The sequence below is a fragment of the Nothoprocta perdicaria genome, unplaced genomic scaffold, assembly GCF_003342845.1.
Source record: "Nothoprocta perdicaria isolate Ctin4 unplaced genomic scaffold, notPer1 scaffold_35, whole genome shotgun sequence".
NCBI lineage: Eukaryota > Metazoa > Chordata > Aves > Tinamiformes > Tinamidae > Nothoprocta > Nothoprocta perdicaria.
The window spans coordinates 4,142,282-4,150,667 of NW_020455588.1; the positions used below are offsets into that span (position 1 = coordinate 4,142,282).

At 36.5% G+C, this 8,386-nt stretch overlaps 1 long non-coding RNA gene across 1 annotated transcript; it reads left to right on the forward strand.

Moving 5' to 3' along the window:
* The first annotated feature begins 318 nt into the window (after window positions 1-318).
* On the forward strand, window positions 319-1,571 carry LOC112951393. The gene is made up of 3 exons (XR_003250187.1): window positions 319-361; window positions 557-656; window positions 1,536-1,571. It is a non-coding gene; the product is annotated as an uncharacterized LOC112951393 (long non-coding RNA).
* The last annotated feature ends 6,815 nt before the right edge of the window (window positions 1,572-8,386 follow it).

Sequence of the window (8,386 nt, forward strand, 5' to 3'; positions counted from 1 at the left end):
AGTGGAAGTTGGTTTCTCGGTGGGATGTTGTATTAGTCCATCTACTTTAGCAGGAAAATGAATATTAAGCAACCGTTATAACGGTTGACGTCTATTGGGTAATTATGCTATCACAAAGACACCGATTTTTCGTGCACTCCCCTCTCTGCACAGCTCGGTGTGCCTGGGAGAGCTAGAAGGAAAGAGATGCAGAGAAGATTGCCCCAAAATAGCAGTGGGCTCCTTTGAAATGCAAACCGAGGTTGCAGAGCCCTTGTTAGTGACATATCATTTTTCTTCAAACTTCTGAATTTTGGAGATTTCTGTTTCAGAAATTCTTTTCAGCTGTTAAAGGGCAAAAAGACTTTGAACCAAGGATTTGGTAGGTTAAAACCCTTTCCGTTCACTTTTTGCATATGCTGTTAAAATCCATAGGAAAATGTAATAAATAATGTTCTGAATGTGACTTTCAGATTGCAAGACCGATAAAAATAATAGCATTTTACCCTGAGATTGTATTCCCAAGATGCCTATTGCTTTCTTATTGCAGTTTCAATGTCCTTGTGTGTCTTATTAGGATGTCTGTTTTTTGCTGATCCCTGTAAACAAGGCATGTACAAAGCTACCCTGAGGGAAAACCTGAATTGCATATAGAAGTCACAGCCGGAGGCGAGAAGGTAATCTTCATATGTTAAAATGGGAACAAAATATGACGTAGCTGTGTTTTTAGTTGCAGATTTTAGTTAATCAAGGGTAAGTGGAAGGCTCTGGTCTCTTCTAATTGCACCTTAATTCAACAACAATTCTCTTACTTATGAAGGAAAAATATAACATAGCAGACTATGATCATGAAGGCAAGATGAAAGTAGTCTTAAAATCTTAAATTTTACTTCATTGTAGTAGAATATGCTCTTTCTAAGTGCTGTTTGACTGCTTTCTCCTGAGTGTGGAGCACAGAAGGGATAGTTACTGTTGCAGTAGTAACAGTGCTATGATGAACGACATAATAATGATGCTGCTCAGTGTCATTAACATTTGTGTGTAGTCCTTATGGCATATATTAATTTTATGTGTTATTGAATATATTAACAGCTTGTTTATGACCCACTTCACAAACACGGAAAAAGGTTAATTTCTCTATATTTCACCATCAATCTTTACTAAAAACTGAGAACTGTGTCTAAGGCATGTAATCACAGGCATAACAATAAAATCGAGGCCTTTTCTTGCTATTAAGCATTTCATTATTTTATCGGTTGATCTACTATTCCATGACACTTTTGACACTAACAAATATCTTAGCTGCGGTTTATTATGGAGCTTAGTGAAATACCTGGTGACTACGTACTGTATATGCTGGTTCAATGCCTGCAGTACTGGGAATAAAAGTTAGATCCTGAGTTACAAGAGATGCATTGAGTATGTGCTGAAGAATGTGCTTTGTGTGCGGTGTTTGAATTGAACTGGAAAAGCTCCCTCTATTATTGCTTTTTTTTTTTTTTTTTTTATTCCTTATGACTATTGTCACTTTTTTTTTTTTTTTCCCCCCCCCACAGGGAACTGCAAGACGTCTTCCTAACATTCTTTGTTTCATGAATTTCTCTTCATTTCTGGGGGATCTGGGTTAAGGATGTATCCCTGCTGAACAGCTGTCAGATTCTACTGCAGGTATTGCCAGGAAGCTCCTGGAATCTACACCAGCTATAATCACTTTAAAATCATTTTGAGGGACAGAGCTGAAGGCATGAAAAGCAGAAAAGCATCACATTTCTGATAAGCAGCTTCTTTCCCTCCCCCCGGCATCGTAATTTAATTCTTACATTTTCATTTTGAAAAATTAAACTTGTACATCAGGTACCACCCCCAGTGTAACTTCATTCTCTGTGCGAACTCATGAAATTCCAGAATTCACCATAAATTTATACTGGAGCTGTTAATTAGAAACAGGAGACCTGCACGGATACATTATGAGCTGAGAGACTGCACATCATAAACGCATATTAAATCCAAGTATTCACAGTAATCCAAGCTCCTTGGCAGCTATAGCCTCTCCTATCACAAGATTGTTTATGGAAGGCAGAAAAGGATAAGAGAGAAACTGCTGTTTTTTTCGTAATTGTCCAAAGTGAAAACCAAAGCATAAGGTTCTTATGGTGATGTAGTGGTTTGTCTTGCCATAATAAACTGATAACTGCTTATTTAAACTGAAAAAGCAGCTCTCCATAGGAAATTAAGAATGTAAAGAATACATGGGTTTAACATAGGAGCTCTCCTTCTCTAGGGAGCCGTGTTCTTTTTCCTTCTTTACCATCATTGGTTGCTTTCTCTTCTCAGTAGTACATAATAAAGGGAGCAGAGCAGACGTGAGAGCTGCCAGCCTTCAACAGGTGTTAAGGCACAAATGTTTAACAGTTGTTTTGCTTTGTGGGACCCAGCTGCTATTATTTGCTTCCCTTTTCCCACCCTGCGCTGCTATTTCAACACCCAGGAGTAAGTTCTTCACTTGTGAACAGCTGCTCTTTGAGTTTGCAAGGGTTAGTGGCTTACAGCTGTCTCTTCCTGCAAAGCAGATGGGCACGTGGGAACCAATTTGGGAAAGGAAGAGAGAAAAATAGCAGTAAAATGAAAATGTAAATATCATGAAGAAGTAGTTTTAAGTTAAGAGAGTTTGGAGAATAGAGAGCATGGTGCCTTTATGGAGTGTGTGTGTATGTGTGTGTGTGTGTATGTATGAGACATTAGATTTGCATGGAGGGTTTGAGGGTGTAGAACTGTATTCTGCATAGAGAGGCAAACTGTTGCCAGTCTCACTCCAACTGTTTCAGCAGAATATGATTAGTAAGTGTGGAATTGCTTTTCTCACTCTCCACTTTTAATTTTGACAGAGACGTGCAGCCTATTGCTAGGGTACAGCAAAGAGCATCGACCCGTGCAGTATGATAGTTCCTCCACCTCAGGTTTATCCTTGGGGATCTTGCAGACATCTCTTTCAGTACATGCAAGTGAGACAAGTCAGAGTATTTTATAGTATGTCTTTTAATGTGGAAAAAAAAGTAGAGAATATGTGGAATTCTGAAGATTGCAAAGGAATTGACCTTACTCTTCCTTCTATAGAGGCATAAGACACACAACTAGTCTTATCAGATCCCTTAGATCTCTTTTGCTTTCGACTACTGAAATAATCAAAATCCATCTCCGCTCAGGCAGTATGGCAGCCTCTACTTTTAACTGCAAACATAATTTAATTATTGGTGAGCATATGAGTATACTGCATCAATAATGTAATTCTTCTAAGATTACACCTAATACTGGTTCTGAGAATTAAGCCATCAAAAACCGCTGTTTGGTATCCCCTGTCAGGTATAAATTTTCCTGCATATGCAAGAATACAAAAGAAAATATGTTTAACTGTATTTATACACTGTCTTTATTGCTTCATAAATATCTAGCTAATGGTAAATAAATTGCAGAGCTACACAGAATTTCTACAGAAAAGGCAAAACGCTTTACACTTCCCTGAAGAAAGAGTCCAGGTTTTTGTCTTTTCACATTTTAGTTTCAAGCTGCCATGTTTGGAGAGATACCTAGTTTAACTTGTCTGGAAAGTGCTCCTCAGTGGGTTGTTGGGTGCTGCCAGCATCAGCTGGTCTTAATCTTTCAGCTACAGAGATCAATGCCAAGTCTCCTTGGCATACTACATGTTTCAGTAGACTTTGCAGGGTATATAAACTGGATGAATTTTGGTTTTATGTTTTTTTTTCACCTGAGGAAAAAAAAAGTGCATTTGTGAACATGCTTTCTGTAGAAGAATATTCCTGAGGTTTAATTGCATATAAAAATGCTAACATGCCTAATTTCCATGTCAGTGCTTTGCTGTATCACTTCCTTAACTTTTTTATTATTTAATGACACTTTTTTATTATTCAAGAAGTGATCTTTTACATAAATTAAAAGAAGGAAGCATAGCACAAACTAAACTATTTGTTCAGCCCTCCAAAACTGAAATACACCCTTTTTTCTAGCTCTTTTATCTCTTCTAGCTCTGTATTTATCATCCGATACTGTGGGCAGTATTTTTTTCCCTCTTACATATTTTTATGAGTTTTTAACCACGTGACATGAGTGTTCATTTCAAAGGGAATTCCCTTTGGTTTCAGAAAGATTGAAGAAGCAGTTTCAGAGCTTAATTGGTGAAATGGAAATCCTGTACTTTCTCAGTCAATTTTAACAAAGCAAAAAATTATTTTAATGATTCCTTTATCTACATAATCATTTGCGACCCAGCAGAAAAATTACATTCTTACCAAAGTTAAACTATCAGAGCAGGACAATCAACTTAAAGGAGGTCTCTGTTAAAAATGATTTAAAAAAAAAAGTCCTCTAGCTGCTTCAAAAATGTAAATTAAGCTTTACTAATCAGAGCGATGAAGTTCAGTATTCCCATAGGGTAAATCAGTTTCCAATGTTATAACCACTGTTGGGCCAAACTATAAAGAACTGCTCTGCAAGTTTCCTCAGAGTTATAATGCTCAGTGTGGAACCATTACTTTCAGTAAAACAGTTGTAACAGCTGAATTTCCTGTTACTGTCCCCAAAGGTGTGCTCTGTGCCGTATATATCAAACAGCATACACACCCATGTTCCTGATGATTTAATCTTGCCAAAGTTCATGCTATGGGAAAAGCTGGAAACTCCTCACCTAGAAGAGCTCTCAGGTCAAAATCTGATTTCAGCAGAAATCTGAGGACCTGAATGATGAAGACGATGGAGAAGAGTCTAGCTTCTTGGGACAAGGATTGCAGGAGAAAAGAGTAAGAGTGAATGTAAGAGTAAATGTAGAGTAAGGTGAAAAAAGTTAAGGAAACTGAAGGAAGTTGAAAAAATCAAGAATTCATGGGGCGTTGTTATAGTGTATTTTTCGACTTTCAAGAAGTTTGGGCTTAGCTTCTGGCCCTGCACCAAATAGTTGTGTGTTGTGCAAATTCTGTCCTTGTGCTGTCCCCCAGCTCTTGGTTGGTTTTGAGAATGGGCAAATGCCTGTGCACAGTTCTGGTTCTGTCATCTTGCAGTAGATATAGTAGAACATGAACAGCTTCTGAGAAGGACCAGAAAGATCAAAAGTAAGGCTGCTTGTAAGAAGAGTTAATGCTGGAAGAGTCTGGAAAGAAGATGACTTAAGAGAGAGAAACTAGAAGTCTACAAAATTATGAATAATGTGGAGAGGATAGTTAAAAATTACTTGCTTATTTTCTCTTCCAAATGTAATTGCATGCACCAAATGAAGGTAGTAGGAACCAGGTATTAAAAAAAACAGGAGGTGTTTCCTTAAGCAGCAGACAGTAAATGAGTGGAACGTAGAGGCAAAAGAAGGTTATGGATGCTAGACATTTATATGATTCTTCAGGGAGACTGGACAAATATTTGGAAGAAAAATACATATAGGATGTGAAATAGAAACTCTGCCTGAATCAGGAAATCCCAAAGTGACAATAGCTAAAAATGGGGAGAGTGTGTGAAAGAGGAATCATATATCAATGTGCTATTTTTTGCCCTTCCTGAGGCTGCTCTTTATTGAGAGTATCAGAAATTGGATATTGGATTAGATAGACCTTTTTTTTCCTGGTCTGGTGTTATGTTCTTACAGTGTGGGAAGGGAGAAAAGGGAAAGGGCACAGTAAATGGAGAAACTTGTAAAAAGTACAGTCATCTCATTAGGAGTGTAGGAGGACATGAGAACTGAACTGTAAGTGGGAAGAAGCAGAGTTGTGACAAACCTTAAAAGTGAGGACAAAAAGTTAGAACTTTCCTGCTAAGAGAAATTGGGATTTGGCTGCAAAAGAGGAACTAACTCAGTGTAAGTGTGGCAAGAAAATAGTATGCTTTTGACAGCAGTAAGTTTGATGTGCTGAAAAGGAGCAAATGGGGATGCAGAGGAGGATTGCTGCAACTGTGGTATATCATACACGCAAGGAAATCACTTTTTTGTAAGAGAAGATGGAGACCTTAAGTTGAACTGCTATCATGTTCCTTCCTGTTTAGAATGCTAGGTAGTGAGATCCAAAAGACACTTCTTGTGTTACTACTATGCATGTTTGATTTTGGCCTCATGATAGAATTAGGTCCTGCTGTACTTGCATGTAACACTAGAATTATGGCCAGTAATCCAAATGAAATCATTCTTGCTGGTTTCTTGGATAAAGAAAATAGGAAATACTGAGAGATACATACTGAAGTTGAAAAAAAAGTCAAATGCTAGTGATAGGCCTTTCTAGGGAGCCTTCAGCTTCTCTGATTCAGAAATGTGTTCATAAAGATTTCCATTATAATGGAAAAGTTAAAAATGCAGAGGACTTTATAAAAAAAAAAAAAAAAAAAAAGAGCAGAGAAAAAAAAAAAGATTCAGCAGCCTCAAATGCATTATTCTGGTGAAATGATATGCTGAGAATTAATACTGTTATTTCTCACTGTTAATTCACTGCTACTTAGCCAAATGGCTTTTGGGTTGGTGCGAAAAATCTTTTTACCAAAGAGGAAAATCAGGTAGCATCAGAGAATTAGTATGATATGAATGTACACATTTCATGGCAGTAACAAGAAATTTAACAGCTTTATTTTTGACTGGCATAATTTTTCAGGTTTTGTGAAGAAATAGAATGAACTTCTGTGCTTTAATATTGATGGTAACTAAAGATTTGAGTGCCAAAACTGAATTTAATACTTGTGTTGCTTCCAAAAAGTGTGCCAAAATTGACCTTTACTTCTGCCTTGAGGCTCTTATAGCTAAATAACCCTCAAACTGACTGACATCTTACAGTTTATCATTATTTTGTAAATACTTGTGTAAGCACTTTAAGTATCTACAAAAAGCATAAACCAGAAAACTGTAGTCCAGTGCATGTAGTTTTGTCTGGGTCAATAGTTTTAAAAGTAATTAAACAAAAATGCTTTTTTTTTTTTTCTTCTCTTTTCTGGACTTCTGGTTGATTGGCTCCGTTGAAACTGCAAGTGAATTCAGAAGTCACTGAGAGCTTGGTTCACTGCCAAAATAGTTTCAGGAAAGTTTTATTCTTTCTTTCAAATGTTCTTGATGATGTAAAAAGACATTAAGTTTGTGGCTTAATATTGGAGTTAATCTGCAGGTTTTTAGACTATTTATATCTCTGTAACAGCTTTATACATCTTATGCACTAATAAAATAGCTAATAACAGCCTGTCTCTTTGTTTGTGGACCTCACAGTAATAATTAAGGAATATATGCTTATGCTTTCCAGATAGTAACACTCAGTTATTATAACTAACTGCATGATGGCAATATAATACATTAATTTTTAATGGCGCTATACCAAATTTATATAAGCTTCTTGATTATCTGGAACTTAAAAGTTTTTGCAGTTGGTGCAAGTGCAGATGTCTTATGCAATCCCCTGTTCCTAGTGGGAATATAATTAATACAGAGCACCTTCCCAGTGACAGGAATCATAAACCTAATGAAAGTCAACCTATAAATAAGAAATAGTGTTGAAAAAATTCAAGAATATAGAGATTAAGTTTAGTTAAACATGTGGGTTCCCACCTTATTGTCTATATTTCCCCAATGCTTTCCATCTAGCTATGATTTTACTGGTTAGAAATTGAATAAATCCACCTAAAAATCATTGCCTGTTTTACACAAGAATGCACACATATTGGTAAAGCAATAATATAATTTGGAATCTGTGGAAGTTTTCTTCCAGTCCACACCTCATCTGTATTTTTTTTTTTTAATTAATACAAGAGCAATTTTCCTCTGGATGAGTAGCTCCCAGATCTCTTCATATTTAAAGATAGTTGCAGGATTGCAAATAGCCAACAAATCCATACTGTTTGCCAGTCATTCAACAGACTATTGATCACTGTTATTTCCAAAGAAGACAAAACTGAAGCCAACTAGATCTGATGTATAGAACTAGAATAAACTCTGAATCTTGGCAAATGGAGTATGATGTGAAGGTCTTCAGAGGAAATTGGTCAAGTATGTAGGTTACTTCCCCAAACCTGAAGAGGTTGTTACGTGTGGATGAGATTTAGCCAAATATGTGTACAGGTTTATTCATATATTTTTTTAAAATCCTTTTCAAGTCTTTATATGGTTCAGCTCTAATAATATAGTGGTAAAATACAAAAATAGAATGTGAGTATATATTTTTACTTTACTTGATCTTTGTAGTGTTTCATTCTCTTTATCACTAGCTAGTGTTACCTAGTACTTGCCAAATTCCCTTCATGCCAGGAGTTCTCAAAGTCTTTAAAAAGCTAATGTAGCAGAGAGGTTGCATTAGACCTCCTTTCATTCTATTCACAGTTGTGTAGACCACCCTCTTTCTGATTAATGGCACCTCTGCAGGGATTGCAGTAATTGGTTATATGA